This window comes from Chiloscyllium plagiosum, chromosome 12 (assembly GCF_004010195.1).
Source record: "Chiloscyllium plagiosum isolate BGI_BamShark_2017 chromosome 12, ASM401019v2, whole genome shotgun sequence".
Classification (NCBI taxonomy): domain Eukaryota; kingdom Metazoa; phylum Chordata; class Chondrichthyes; order Orectolobiformes; family Hemiscylliidae; genus Chiloscyllium; species Chiloscyllium plagiosum.
This window is the reverse complement of record NC_057721.1, coordinates 54279455-54295449: the sequence shown is the minus strand read 5'-3', so window position 1 is coordinate 54295449 and position 15995 is coordinate 54279455. Positions and strand designations below refer to the sequence as shown.

The 15995-nt window shown below is 42.8% G+C and overlaps 1 protein-coding gene across 1 annotated transcript in view; it reads right to left on the bottom strand.

The window, feature by feature from the left end:
- The window catches only part of LOC122555517, a 126456-nt gene extending 110921 nt beyond the window's left edge, over positions 1-15535 (bottom strand). Inside the window, exons 1-2 of the mRNA XM_043701540.1 lie at positions 15205-15535; positions 3840-3971 (exon numbers count right to left, since the gene is read on the bottom strand). The gene's annotated coding sequence lies outside the window, so the exon portion shown is untranslated. The remainder of the gene's footprint in view (positions 1-3839; positions 3972-15204) is intronic.
- Positions 15536-15995: the final 460 nt, after the last annotated feature.

Sequence of the window (15995 nt, the reverse complement as noted above, 5' to 3'; positions counted from 1 at the left end):
CTTAAACATTTATGCAGCTAAAGGGAATGTTGGTTAAAGATACCGTAGTTAGTGCTTATTTTATTCCAGGCACACCAGCCTAGGAGCACATCCTTCCTGTATCTATCCTCTCGAGCTCTTGAAGATTTTTGTTCATTTGAAGTGTTTCATGTTTAGATACTCCAGAGAAGACAGCTTCAAGCTCCTCAATCTCTCCTGCCAGGGCAATGCTGCTGTTAGTATTCAATTCACTGGTGCATGTTACTGGCTGCTTCGTGGACTGGAACTGACAATTGAGACTGAAAGGTTACTGTATAAAATATCTTCAATGTTATTGCCAGACGTGAGTGGTTTTAGGAAAATGACCTTGACTTACGGGCATTGAGTGTCAGAGCACTTCCTGTTGTGGGGCATCCTGTTTAGATTCAATCTATTGATATCTATTAGAACTGACTTGCAGTGGCTCAAAGTGGTCAGAGCATTATGGCTGTCATCGAAGCTGGTAACAAACTTCCCATGGTTTCAAAATCGTAAATGATAGAGTAGGTACGAGGTCTGATGACACTGTTGGAGTACTGATGTTGTTGTTAATCACATTAACTCGGCAGGAGTTGACTGAATTTATATTGTCTCTTTCTGAATCTCAAGATGTCTCTCTGGGCAATATGTCTCCAATAAACAGCAATGTGACAATGCACAGGGATCATCTGTTTTGATTTAAATTGGAGTCCAGCCTTGGTCAACAGCCAGTGTGGAGTTTGCACATTCCCCTATGATTGTGTGGGCCCCCTCCAGGTGCTCTGGTTTCCTTGCACAGTTCAAATATTTGTGGGTTAGGTGGGTCATTTGTGCGAAATTGTCCACAGTGTCCAGGATTGTGCAGAATAGGTGGATCAGCCATGGGAAATGCAGTGGTACAAGGATGGAGTGCTCCAGGTGGGATGCTCTTTGGATGGTTGGTGGGGTTTGATGGGTCAATTCTCTCATGCCACACTGTTGGGATTCTATTCTATGATTGAGGATAAAGGCTATTCTATGATTGAGGATAAAGCAGGGTGTCCTTGGAGAAGGAGCATGTGGTATGTATCAATGCTCTCGATGCCTTTAGATGGGGTACTGGGCTAATGGTCGGATACTTGGTAGTGTGGATGAGCAGAGGGATCTTGGTGTCCATGTACACAGATCTCTGAAAGTTGCCACCCAGGTAAATAGTGTGGTGAGGAAGGCATATGGCGTACTGGCTTTTATTGGTAGAGGAATTGAGTTCCGGAGTCCTGAGGTCATGATGCAGTTGTATAAGACTCTGGTGCGGCCGCATCTGGAATATTGTGTGCAGTTTTGGTCGCCATACTATAGGAAGGATGTGGAGGCACTGGAACGGGTGCAGAGGAGGTTTACCAGGATGTTGCCTGGTATGGAAGGAAGATCGTATGAGGATAGACTGAGACACTTGGGGCTGTTTTCATTAGAGAAAAGAAGGTTTAGGGGTGACTTGATTGAGGTGTACAAGATGATTAGGGGGTTAGATAGGGTTGACAGTGTGAACCTTTTCCCGCGTATGGAGTCGGGTATTACAAGGGGGCATAGCTTTAAATTAAGGGGGGGGGGGTAGATATAGGACTGAAGTTAGGGGTAGGTTCTTCACTCAGCGTGTCGTAAGTTCATGGAATGCCCTGCCAGTAGCAGTGGTGTACTCTCCCTCTTTATGGGCATTTAAGCGGGCATTGGATAGGTATATGGAGGATAGTGGGGTTAGTATAGTTAGGTGGGCTTGGATCGGCGCAACATCGAGGGCCAAAGGGCCTGTACTGCGCTGTATTCTTCTATTTTCTATGTTCTAAGTTGGATCATGCCAATATTAGTTTTCAGAAATTTGAAATCTGCATAAATGATGACTGGAGGCTACCATGGAATCTCATCAGCAAACTATGCAAACACTCAAGGACTTTTTCAGGCAACAAGCAGATGACTGAACTGTGGAGCTTTTCGAGGGCCAAAGGGCCTGTACTGCGCTGTATTCTTCTATTTTCTATGTTCTAAGTTGGATCATGCCAATATTAGTTTTCAGAAATTTGAAATCTGCATAAATGATGACTGGAGGCTACCATGGAATCTCATCAGCAAACTATGCAAACACTCAAGGACTTTTTCAGGCAACAAGCAGATGACTGAACTGTGGAGCTTTTCGAGGTACAGAGTGCCTTAGTTCAGCTGAAGGTTAAACCAGAATAATAGCACAAACAGATTAAAGTTAAACAAGATTTGGAGCAGTCTATCTCAAAGAAACTGCTGAAATAAAAGTAAAACTTCTGCAATTAATCCTTGGAGACCAAAAAAAGGTCAGGATAACAGAAGATTTCCAAAAATCCCATTGTATGATTTCATGTGATTGACATAAAAAAAGAGCATTGACAGAGCAAAAACCCTGTTTTTCATGGAATATTCAGAGCTCCAAGACCATGGTGAGCGATGATTTTAAGGTTGAAAAAGGAACTTCAGAGAGAGAGTGAAAAAAAGGGACAGACAAATTTCATGCAGAATTAAGCCCTTGTTAATTTTGGAATCACTTGCAAAATGAGGATCCCTGTTTTGGAAAACATCTGAGAAATACATGGGAAGGTAAAAAGGTTCTTATGGAGTCCAAAAGTCAATTTTCCTAAGAACAATGATGAACTTCTATTTTCAGATGGAATTCTGTAACTCTTTTTCAAAGCACCTGTGATCCCATTTCATTGCCATGCCCACCTTCCCAGTTAAAGAGCAGATACATCCTCTGCATTCTCCAAAACAGCAAAGAATAAAACAAATGCATAAACCTCCACTCAGTCTTCAGCAGTTGATTCGTTAAAAATCATATGGGGTCTCAAACTACTGAAGCAGCTATACTAAATGGATGAGTACATTTCATTTACCAGACATAGTTAAGGCAAGAAGCTGACCCGAAATGGTTCAGTCAGGTATCAAATTTTATTCATTCATGGGATGTGGACATCACTGGCTGGCCAGTATATATTAACTATCCCTAGTTATCCTTGAGAAAATGGTGGTGAGCTGCCTTCTCAAACAGCTCCAGTCCACATGTTGTAGACAGTCCCACAATGCCCAAAGACTGTCCTGATAAGGAATGGCCATGTAAAGGAATTGCATAACCATGGTAAAGAGGAGATGGCTGGAGCCTGCTAACTGGAAATTCTGATGCTGGTGCAAAGCATCAGAAGAATCGCGGATGTAAGTGGGCAGGGACTGGACCGGGGAGAAAAGACTGAGTCGAGATAGGAAGAGATGTATTCTGTGGGGCAGGAACAGGCTGAAACAATGGATCTGCCTGGAGTGGTCCTGTTTGTGTGTTTTGGGAAGGAGGTAGAAGTGAGCTGTGCAGACTTGGGAGCCAATCAGCTTGGAGGAGGTGAGGAGGAGATCATCAGATGAAATGAACTTGGTTACCAAAGTTGACACAATGGTCCGATGTTCCATGGTAGGGTCATGGTCCAGGGAGAGATAGGAGGAGGTATCAGAGAGCTGGCACTTAGCCTCTGCAATGTAGAGGTTGGTCTGCCAGACAATACCAACACCACCCTTATTGGCAGGCTTCATTACCAAGTCAGGAGGTAATTACAAAGAAAAGAGGTGTTGTGGATAGCACATTAATTACCTGTAAGAGGTCATTTGTAAGGAAGGACAACTCAAGGCAAAATATAATAAATGTTTTTACTGTCCTGGATTGCATAAGGATGTGATTGAATTTTGCAGGATATGTCATACATGCTAGGTAACTGGAAAACCTCATGCACTGATAGTACCAATCCCCACATTTGTGGAATGTTTAACAAGGATGTTAATTGATTGCATAGAATACCTACCTAAAACAAAAAGTGGGAATCAGTATTTGTTGACAATGATTAATGTGTCCACTCGATTTCCAGAAGCCATTCCGTTAGGCAGCATTACAGCTCAAAGGATTGTAGAGGTGTTACTCAATTGATGCAGACTACCTATGGAGATAAATCAGATTAAGAGTCAAATTTTACATCAAAATTAGGCAAGAAAGTTATGGATAGTGTAATGGAAAAATTAACAAATTTTACATTTATTGTGAATGCTTTTCTAAAATTTAATGCTGTACTGAGCTTTGTAAACAATACTTTGATGAGGTTGGCAGTCAGCTTGTCTCTGTTTGAACTTTGTAAACATTCAACGTGACTTTGTGACAGTCAAATTCAGCGAAAGCTGAAGAACTGTAATGTCCAAGACCAGGGATGAGAGAGTTTTCCCAATCTTTGCCCTTGGCAGCATGATAAGAAACAATATAAGACGAGTATCTGAATTATGCTCAAGTACCCCTTGTCTAAGGCATTTTGCCAAGTGCAGAGGGTCCCTTTGCAAAGGCCTGTAATAAAATTTTTCTTTGCTCTTGCTAGCATTTGAGTCGAGTCAGTTTAATTTCCACGACAGTAAACTTGGGGGCTCACCTGGCACCCTGCGACTGGGTGAGATTCTGAAGATTCCCAGGAGGCGCAGGTACCAACGCCTTGAAGGTCTTTCACTTCAACTCAAGCGCTGAATTGGCCCCTTTGCGTGAGAGGACTGGGAATCCGTGGATCGCCCTAGCGCCGGGGTTCAAATCGAATAAGGTCGGGGTAAGAGTTGTGGCTTAAGTAATCCTATATAGAGACTCATTCTAAGAGAATAAATGAATCAGGAAAAGGGTTCAGTAAACTCTCACGCAGTATTTGAGCAAACCTCAAGGGACAGGATTGCTGTCTCTAGAGTGTTTGAGAGACAGTAAGTGTAAGGGTGGTTTTTGACCACCACTGGCTGAGTTGGACTCGCCAAAGATGTACCGGGTACGTGGTTTCTTGGTTTACAAAAACCGAGGCATTGAGGCGGACATGCTCAATGTGAGAGGGAACCTCCAGAGGTAAAAAGCAAATCAAAGGGAAAAAGATAACCGTGCCATGAGGGAGAGAGAGAGAGAGAGAGAGAGAGAAACACTTTTCCAGTAACACTGAAAATGGGCTCCGGCAAGAGCAAACAAAAAGAGGGTCCACAGAGGAATTGGAAAGGCCAACCAAAAATACAGTACATGTTAAATAATTATGGCCCAGAGTCTGTAAAGCAGTTAGAATTTTGGATCAAGCAATGTGATTTTCCAGAGGGGGGAAGTTTTAGTAAAAGGCAGTTGGAAGCATTGAGGTTGAGGTTGGAGGAGAGAAAAGGAGAAACGAAGGGAAAAGTAGAACCTGTGAATTGGAGTGCTTGTAACGTGTGGAAGGCTGAGGCTGATATCAGAGAAAGGAAATCTCAAGTAAAGGATAGATCAAATACAGCGCACATGCAGATGCACAGAAAACAACCTAATGAAGCTGTATAGAGTCTCAAGTCTGTTTCAGATCCTGACCTTGATGACTGCCCTCCGAGACCTACAGCCCCCCTACGAGATCTGCCTGGTGAAGGTTCCATGTCAGCGGCTGCCACCTCAGGGTCTGCTGGATCACCGATAGCACACCATACCCGCAACCAACTGAAGCAAGAAGCCCAAAAGAAAGATGGTCACTCTAAGATGGAGAGGCATTCAGGGCCTGCTCACGATTTCCCCACAACAGATCTTGAGTCAGACGGTGAGGGGTTTGGCTTATGATCATCTTACCAGGGAGTTCTGCAAGCACCGATGGTTGAAGTTGCAGGTCCAGAAGGGTACCTGGTGTTTGTCCACCGGCCATGGGACCATGTAGGATTTGGAAAGTGCCTATGGTCAGTTGCCTGACCCACCCGAGGTTGAAGGTAATAAGTTCGCCGAAGAAGTGAGAAAGTTCTGTACCGAGTTCAGTCCCACGTCACATGAGCTGAGACCTCTCCTGGGACGAAAACTGGGCGCCAATGTCACCAAAATCAAGTATAACTGGCCAGCCGCAAACATCCATACCAGATCAACCGACCCGCAAGCGGAAGAGAACAGAGACTTTAATGATTTTGTTGCAGAGCTAGCAACCGCCTGTAGGGAGGCATTCCCGGTGCGAATGGACATGACCAAAATAGCAATGTGTAAACAAGAAGAAGGTGAGACAGTGTCTCACCTTATGTGCCTCACTGAAGTCCATAACGCCCATAGTGGACTGACACCACCCGACGACATAACAGGGGCAGAGATCACGGCTGAGGAACAGCTTCAATGGAATGAAAGACGAAATAGCGAAGAAGTTAAAGGACCCATGTATTACAAGGGACACGGGAAAGCTGAATTTGATAGAACAACATGTGATACATGCTGAAAAATTGCTTACCCAAGAGAAGGATAAGCAGAAACTAAAGATGGAACAGCAAGCACAAAAAGCTCAGCTTACTCTGATGCAGATGGTTGCCCAGCCGTTGAAGGGAGGTGCTGCGGGAAAAGAGAGAGGAAGAGGCACTGGCAGAGGTAGATCTGGCGGGTGCTTTGTTTGTGGAGCAATGGATCACTGAGCGAGACAGTGCCCACACAGACAGCCTCAATCGACCCTGGAAGCTGAGCGACAGGGTGACTGGCAGGGGAAGGCGGAGGTGGAAGTGGGCAGCCCACAAGGTACAGGTAAGCCTCTTTCCTTTATGCTTAGCAACGAAGACTCGCTTCTGCTAATCTCTTCTACTAACCTTACGGGCACTGAGACATGTCCCACCTCTTTATTGAGCACTGAGATTGTGAAGTGTGGACAATATGTCCAATACAACAACGATGCGTATAAGTCGATGCCTACCTCTATGTTATATATGGAAGGTACGCCAGTTACCTTTTTGGTAGATACAGGGGCAACATATTCAGTCCTTAATTCAAGCCAGTTCAGAGAGTCGACACAAATAAAGATGAGTGGAAGGTTCCTGAACTCAATGGGTGCATCAGGAGTCGTGCTATGAGAGCGATTTACTGCTTCCTTGCAGAGCACAATACCTGTTAAAATCAGAGGCTATAGAAGGAATTACTCCAGTATTTGAATCCCTCCTAAAGGCTAGAGTGATAATCCCCTGTGAGAACTCACTGGTGAGAACTCCCATTTTTCCGGCCAAAAAAGCAAACATTCCCGGTGAACCGGAGGAATGGTGGTTTGTTCAAGACCTGCAGGCAGTCAATACTGCGGTTTATCTGCACGCCCCAAATGTTCCCAACCCCTATACTATATTAACTCAAACTCCACCGGACAGTAAATGGTTCTCTGTTGGGGATTGAGCAAATTCCTTCTTTAGTGTAACCGGTACACCCAGATTGTCAATTCTGGTTTGGTTTTACATTCCGAGGGAAATCATATACCTTCACGCAACTTTGTCAAAGTTACTGTGAGTCCCCCACCATATATAGATGAGGGTCTACGCAGGAGTCTGGAGACTTTTGTTTTAACCCCGGGATCAGCACTTCTGCAGTATCCTTACTGCTTCCTGAGCAAAAGACAGCACACATGTCGGCAGCACATTGGCTGAGATACAATACCGTGTTATTGGAGATGCTTAACATTACAATAAAGCGATGTGACGTCCTTAACCCTGCTAGCCTTCTCCCCACAGGAGACGGAGACCCACATGATTGTGTCACTGTAACTAATGAAATTTGCAGCCCCAGACCAGATTTGCAGGATTCACCACTTCAGAATCCAGATATGGAGTTTTTTGTGGATGTGTCAGCATTCAGGAGCAAGGAGACAGGCCAGAACTGTGTTGGATATGCTGTCCTGACTACCCATGAGGTAGTCAAAGCGGAGTCACTCCCTTCTGATCTGTCAGCGCAAGCAGGAAACTGATAGCCAATTTACAGGCCTCAGTCAAGGCAGAGGGAAAGACAGTGAATATTTACACCAATAGCAGATACGCATCAGAGTTGTACGTGATTTTGGAACCCTACGGAAACACAGGGGCTTCTTGACCTCCACCGGACAGCCCATCACACACCGTGGCCTGATTTCGATCTCCTGGAAACTGTCCTATTGCCTAAATCAATCGCTGTCTGTAAATGTGAAGCCCACACAAAAAAAAATGATTCTAATGAGAGGGAAGATTCAGCAGCAGGAACAGCAGCTGCCAAGTGATCGGTTTAACATGTGTATGACAACAATTTGTACCCCAACAGCAGACATACGGGAGTTAGAGTCACAGACCACGCCGGAAGGAAAGTGTGAGTGGAAGAAAGCAGGATGCAGTGGGAGGGAAGGGGTGTGGTGTGGCCCCAATGGTAAACCCTATCTACCACCATCATTATTTCCATTCTACAACAAACTGACACATGGTAAGGACCATGTGTCAAAAGGGGGGATGTATGACAGTATTTCGGCACTTTGCTACACTAAAGGATTTACTCATTACTCCCAAAGATACTGTGAACGATGTGTTATCTGTGCCACGAATAATGTGGGGAGGGGAATACAGATGAGTCAGGCAGCACACCCCCAACTCCAAAGACTTTTGAACATTTAAAGATGGATTTTATTGATCTAACACCTAGCGAAGGAAAAGGTATTGTCTGGTAATGGATGATATTTTTTTCATATGGGTGGAAGTGTTCCGCACGTCTAAACAGGATGCCAGTGCAGTAGCCAAGGCTCTGCTAACTGAAATAATCCCGAGATGGAGCATCCCTGAAAGGCTCAGTAGCAACAATGGGACACCATTTGTCAATAATGCCCTACAGCAGATCAGTGAATATTTGGGAATAAACATGAGACAACACTGAGCCTACCACTCAGCGAGCAGTGGGGCAGTGGAAAGGGAAAAAAGCAACCCAAAAAAAGAAGTTTAAATTGACAAAATGTTGTGAGGTACTAGGGGGGTGGCATGGACAAAGGCACTTCCAATTCTGCTGATGTATATGAGATCTAGAAGGAGAGGAAAGGCCAATCTTAGCCCGTTTGAGATTTTGTTTGATAGGCCGCCCAACACAGGAATTGGCCCAAGACCTAAGGTAAGACAGATAACAGGCCGCTGTGAGAATGAGATGTTATGTTACTGTATAAAACTCTCTACACTTTTATCTCAAATACAGAATCAAGTGAAAGCAGCACTACCCCCAACCAGCAGGAGGGAAGCTGCAAGATCTAGAACCTGGAGACTGGATAGTGGTGAAAGACTTCAAGAGGAAAAGCTGGAAGGCGAGGAGGTGGCTGGGGCCATTTCAAGTGCTCCTTACAACACAGACAGCTGTTAAGATCGCCGATTTTTAGTTATCTGGCTCTATTTCTTTAAAAATCTGGCTCTTTTGTTTGGTTGTTGTCCTTATTGTCATAAAATGACAAAAAGGGGAAAATGTAATGGAAAATTAACAAATTTTACATTTACTGTGAAATTTGAAAGAGAATGCTTTTCTAAAATTCAATGCTGTGCTGAGCTTTGGAAGCAATACTTTGATGAGGTTGGCAGCCAGCTTGTCTCTGTTTGAACTTTGTAAACATTCAACTTGACCTTGTGACAGTCAAATTCAGCGAAAGCTGAAGAACTGTTACGTCCAAGACCAGGGGACGAGAGAATAACAACTCGAGTTTTCCCAATCTTTGCCCTTGAGAGCGTGATAAGAAACAGTATGAGACAAGTGCCTGAATTATGCTCAAGTGCCCTTTGCATAAAGCTTTTTGTCAAGTGCAGAGGGTCCCTTTGCAAAGGCCTGTAATAAAATTTTTCTTTGCTCTTGCTAGATTTGAGTCGAGTTGATTTAATTTCCATGATAATAGGTGGAAATAAAACAATTCAAATCCATTGCGTACCAGCGAGAATTGCAAGGAGCATTAGAATGGTGGCATCAAACTTTAAAAGGCCATGCTGAGGGCTTATCGCGGAGATGATCCAGAGGATTGGGATAAAGGAATTCCATTTGTACTTTTCACAATTACAGATGTACCAATAAATCTACCAAATCCAGTGAATTTGAATTAAATTTTGGGCATGATGCGAGAGGACCACTGAATTTAATTAATGAGAAATTGGTGAGACAGAGGTCAGGGACCACATATTTGGACTGTGTGTCAAATTTTAAGAAAGGATTAAATAGAGTGGGGGAGTTGGCTATACAGCATTTAAAAATAACACAGCATGTGATAAAACAGGAAGCACTCATGAAATCAAAAATCTGCAATTTTGCTGGCAGATATAAAGCGTTAGTGTTACTTTCAGTGGTAGGTGAACATTTAAAAACAAGTTTTAGTGGGTCTTATCAAATCAAAAGGAGATTGAATGAGGTGAATTATTTGATAAGAATGTCAAATAGAACTAAATCTCACAGAGTGTGCCTTGTGAATATGCTCAAAAGGTACTTTGATAGGGAAGGAAAGAAAAAGGAGAATGTGTTTCTGGTTATAACACAGAGTGAAGACTCTTCAGAAGACTCAGAATTAGTCTTTCCTCAAATTAAATTAGACAATGAGGAAGTTGTCAAAATTAGGATAAATTATTGAGTTACCATTCAAAAGGAAAATCAAAATGATCTAATATGGTTATTATAGTCATATGGGGAGATTTATGGGAATAAGCTGGGAAGTTCTTATCCAATTACGGATGATGTAGATATAGGAAATGCTGTTCCAATTAAGCAAGATCCTTACTGACTTAATCCTCTAAGGTTGTCACAGGTTCAAATAGAGATTTAACGCATGCTCAAGGACAGCATAATAAAATTGAGTTACAGTGACTGGAGCTCACCCATAGTAATGGTACCATTACTATGAAGAATAAACAGGCAGGAGGCTGGATGAACACAGCAAGCCAGGCAGCATCAGGAGGTGTGGAATTCAAGAGTTTGGGTGTAACCCTTCTTCAGGACTGGGGGTAAATGTGGGTGAGCTGCAGATACAGGAGGTGGCGGGGGCAGGGTGGTGAATTGGGGACAGGTGAAGACAAGTAGAGAGTACTACCCAGTTGGTCAATGGGACGAATAAATCTAGTTGATGGCAGGGAGCAGTGGCAATGAGGGGGAGGGGCTCGGAAGGGAGTCGGGGATGGGGAGGGAGATTATTTGAAACTGGAGAACTCAATGTTGAGTCCTCTGTGCTGTAGAGTGGCCAGGCAGAAAATAACATGTTGTTCCTCCTATAGGTGCTATGGTTTGTTTTGGCAATGGAGGAGGCCAAGGATGGTCATGTCGGAAGGGAGTGTTTGGGGGAATTGAAATGGGCAGTGACTGGGAGGTCTGGTTGACCCCTGTGGTCGCGACTGCGATATTCAGTGAGCCATTCCCTAAGTTTACATTTGGTCTCCCAGATACACATCGGGAACACTTGGTGCAGTAAACTAGATTGGAAGCGAGGCAGGTAAACCTCTTATTGACTTGGAAGGGTTGTTTGGTGCCCTGGATGGAGGGGAGGGGAAAGGCACTGTGGCTTCAGGGGTGGGGGTGGTATGAACTAAGGACTTTTGTAGGGAACGATCCTTGCGGAAGGCTGAGAGGGCTGGGGGGAGGGGGGGAGGGAGGTGTTCTTGGTGGTGGGGCCTATTTGAAGTTGGCAGAAATGTTTGAGGATGATGTGTTGGATACGGAGACTGGTAGGGTGGTGGGTGAGGACACATTGCCAGTAATGTGTCTGAGACAAATATATATCCTAATCCAAACCCTTTAAAGTTTTTGGAGAAATTTAAAATTCCAGACTGTTTCAACGAGGCTTTTTTATTGCAGCAATTCCATTTAGAAATTATACATGTGGCAGGATAAAAAATGTAATTCCAATCCATTGTAGGGACTCTGATGAAGAAAGGTAGAGGTGTTTGGTGACAGGAATAAACAGACTGTAATAGATAGTAGGAGTGAATATTTGTATGCTTACAGTCAATGTAGTGTATTAATAGTGTAAGATTAAGCGTTTTTAAAAATGATTCCATCTTTGTATATTGATCATTTTTAAAAAATGGGCAAGGTGTGATGATGCTGTGGCTTTAAGAGGTTATTTTGTACTGGTTATTTTGAAGAGAGGCTGTAAGGCAGAGGAGACGAGCAGCCTATTATAACCACAAGAGTAAGCAGTTGTGAGGCCTTGAGGTGTTTTTCAATGTTGCAACAACAAAAGCAGCTTGGCTGGGTGTGACCTGCTCTCTCAGACCAGGATTTATTAGTTTTAGTTTTTTAGCTTTAAGCAGTTACTGTTGTGGATCTTGAAGAGGAGGTTGGATAGGTTGTTTTTCCCTCTCTCAATTACAGTCAAAAGCTGAGGGCTCTCTTCCTAGGCTGCTCGATTGCATGTGAGACACAATCTGTTTGTCTTTTAGCCAAAGGATGTGTTTATGGGATATTAGTATATTGGAATAGTTAATTAGAAATAGGTACTGTAACTGTTTCTATGGGAAAACTTAAGAGTTTTTAAGTTATTCTAAATTCCTCTTTTTTTGATTGCATTTTAACTCGAGTGTTTAAATAAATGGTGTTTTGCTTAATTTTGAGAGTTTGACCAGGCACATTGCTTCTAAAACACAATACTTTATATTTGCCTTTAAAATATGAAAAGAAGGTAGCCAAGAGCCGAAACTTAAAATATTTTGAGGGGTTCTGGTCTTGTCCATAACACTGTTCGCAGACCTGTCCAAATGTTTTTTGAATGTTGTAATTGTACCGACCTCTTCCACTTTTTCTGCCAGCTCATTCCATTCCCACACCACCTTCGCTGTGAAAAAGTTGCCCCTCAGATCCTTTTCAAAACTTTTCCCCTTTCACCTTCAATGTGCGCCCTCTAGTTTTGAATTCCCAAACCCTGAGCAAAATACCTTGCATATTCACCTTATCTATGCCCCTCATGATTTTATCAACCTTTATACAGTCACCCCTCAGCCTCGGAGGCTCTGGAAGAAATGTCCCAACCTATCCAACCTCTTCTTATAACTCAATCCCTCTAGTCACTGTAACATGCCAATAATTTATTCTGCACCCTTTACAGTTTAACATCATTCCTTCATCAGGGTGACCAGAAGTTATTTGCAGTATTCCAAAAGTGGTCTCACCAATGTCCTCAACAACTGCAGCATGATGTTCACAACTTCTATACTCACTGCTCTGACCAATGAAGGCAAGCATTGTTACTTCCCTACTCTAGAACTTTTAGATCAGACCTACCCTTTTATGGAATCGTGGAACAAATGCATAAATTCATCCGAGGATTACAATGGTCTCCCCTGCCTTGGTTGGCATCCAATTGTTACAGATTTTACATCGAACATTCCTGATTTTTGGTACAGGGAGATGGTGATGATGATTCAGAAACCAGGAACAATTAGGTCAGAGACCTTGATTGAAGGACCAAATGGTACAGATGATTTAACCCTTTACCTTTACAAACCTGAGCTGGAAACCTGACAATTATTGGTGTGTTATGGAGCATAAAGGACAAGGATGAAACCACAGTATTGGCTACCTTAGGCCAAGGGGCCAAAAGTGGTTACTATTAGGGAAATTTAGATTTTAATGCTCGAAAGGTTAAATGATACTTGCTTACTCTAAGTAGAAGGAAGTTTCAACTTTGTATAGATTCATGTTCAAGCAGCTTACAGACTAGTATCAGGAGGATCCTTGTAGGCACCTATGTAAACAAGGGACAACATTGATGAAAACATTCTAAGAAAGGCTTGAGAGGAGACAATAAAGAACAGATTGATTGTTCCTCCTTGACTAGGTGAAGGAGATCATTTCACATGAACAAGGAGAAAATGAGGACTATAGATGTTGTCAGATCAGAGTTGAGAGTGCGGACCTGGAAAAGCATAGCAGCATCTTGAGTGAGAGCAGCAGCTGAGGTTAAACGAACCCGGAAGACTGCAGCTAAGGTAAGACAGTTTGTTTTAAAATTACTTACCGGTAGCGGGCAGCGGTGTTTTTTTTTTCTTTTTCAAAGAAGAAGGAGCAGGAGCAGCAGAGGGAAGCCAGGAAGGCAAGCAGTGAGTATATAAATCAGGAAGGTGGCTAAACCCGAGACTCCAGTTTGTTAAGGTAAGCAAAAAGACAAGTATTTGTTAAAGGGGATTCTATAATTACGGGGACAGATAGTATCCTTTGCAAGCCGGATCGGGAGTCTTGCATGGTGTTGCCTGCCCGGTGCCAGGGTGCGGGACATCTCCGACTGGCTTGAAAGGAATTAAAGATTCACCCATGTGTTAAAGTAATATTTCAAAGTTTATTCTGTGCAGAAAATGAAATTCATAATGTGATAACTTAAACATAGAGGTTCTGAGATTAAACATTTATCCAGGACTTTCCTCAACCTAAACACAACACATAGAAACAACGAAGATCAGATCAGGAAGAGGCCATTCAGCCCTTTGAGCCTGCTCCACCTTTCATCAGAATAATGACTGATCATCCAACTCAATAGCCTAATCCTGCTTTCTCCCCTTAACCATTGATGCCATTCACCTGAAGTGCTACCTCTTCAATACATTCAATGTTTTGGCATCAACTACTTCCTGTGACAATGAATTCCATAGGCTCACTACTCTTTGGATGAAGAAATGTCTTCTCATCTCTGAACTAAATGGTCCACCCTGATCCCTCAGAATGTGACCAATGGTTCTGGACATACCCACCATCAGGAACAACCTCTCTGCATCTACTCTGTCTAGTCCTCTCAGCATTTTATAAGTTTTACAGATAGTATATTATTTTTAAGTAGGAGGGGATAAGTTATGTCTTTTCACTTAATTATTTTCTTCTTCAATTAATCTATCAACTGTAACCAATTTCAAGAGAAATTTTTACCATGCTTTAAGAAACAAAATATAAATCAACATTTCATTGCAGGTTTGTCTTTGACATGAGCACTGCTCATTCCTCAGTGGTACATGACATTAACCATTCATGTTCCACACTGATAAAGGCACACGTTCAAATCACCATACATTCCCAAAATGCAAGCTAAACTCAATGTTTTCCCAGATCTTGAGTTCCAGGGAACAAAAACCAGATATACAAGACAACATTTAACAAACAAAGGTACACACAAACCAGACCACAAAAAGAGTTAATACTTGGTTCAGAAACCACTCCACAAAAAACAGTCTTTCTCACACACTCACTTATGAACACTTCCTTACTTTCTTCCACTCAGTTTTTAACATTTTGTTTATTCTTTGCTTGTGAAGAGAATAAAACATTGCTGGTTCTAGAAAGTGAAACAATTATTTAACACACAGTCCCAATAGTTTACCTCCATAAATCTCAACTGTGATAAATATCCACTGATCAATGAATTTCTCTTCTAATTTCACATGAGCTCAAAGTGCTGATTTAATTTCATTTTCAGGCCTTACCTTCTTTTTACCACTGTCATTGCAGCCCAAATGGCTTTGTGGGGTGCCAATTAGCTTTAACCATTTGGTCAATTCATTCAATAACACTTGCCTCTCTGCTCAGGTAAAAAGTTCAAGGATAACATGCTTCCTATCCTATGAATTCCCTGTCTATCACTTCAATTGTTTTAATTAGAACCCAAACAGGAGCTATAGTTGCGGGTCTTTCTGGTACATAGGGTGGTAGGTCACTCCACCCATTCCAGTCCCTTTGTTGACACATATACACCTTGTCCTTTAATCCAGTCCAGTCAATGTCATTGCTCGCACTGCCCTCTAAGTAAAACAGAGTATTGAGTGCCTCCCTGACTATGACTGCCTTCCAGCCTTTCAACTTTAAACTCTCACACCTGAGAGCTGCACCCTCAAGGTTCCTGGCTCTCATTGGCCATATTTCTAATGAGAGCTGTCAGAATTACAACTGCCTTCTCACATTTCGCATTTCCATGTCCATTCCACCAAGTTTTCAGCTCAGCTATTGAAGTGTCTCTCTCGGGACCATTAGTTGGTCTCTGCCCTTTGCCATGCCTTGGAAGGTCTCCAGAAGGTGTACGAGTTCAGTCTGAAGGTGAACCCTGTTTTTATACTTTTACAGATGGTTTTCTGGTACTTTAGTTTTGGCCAATGAGGGAGACTCACCTGATAATTTGAAAAATTGTCCGTCATTTGGATGGTTGGCTACTGTTAGTTTCTTGGTGTGAGCAGGACATAGTGCCTTTCTGTCTGGGCCCTCCTTTGTTTAATGGATAAGT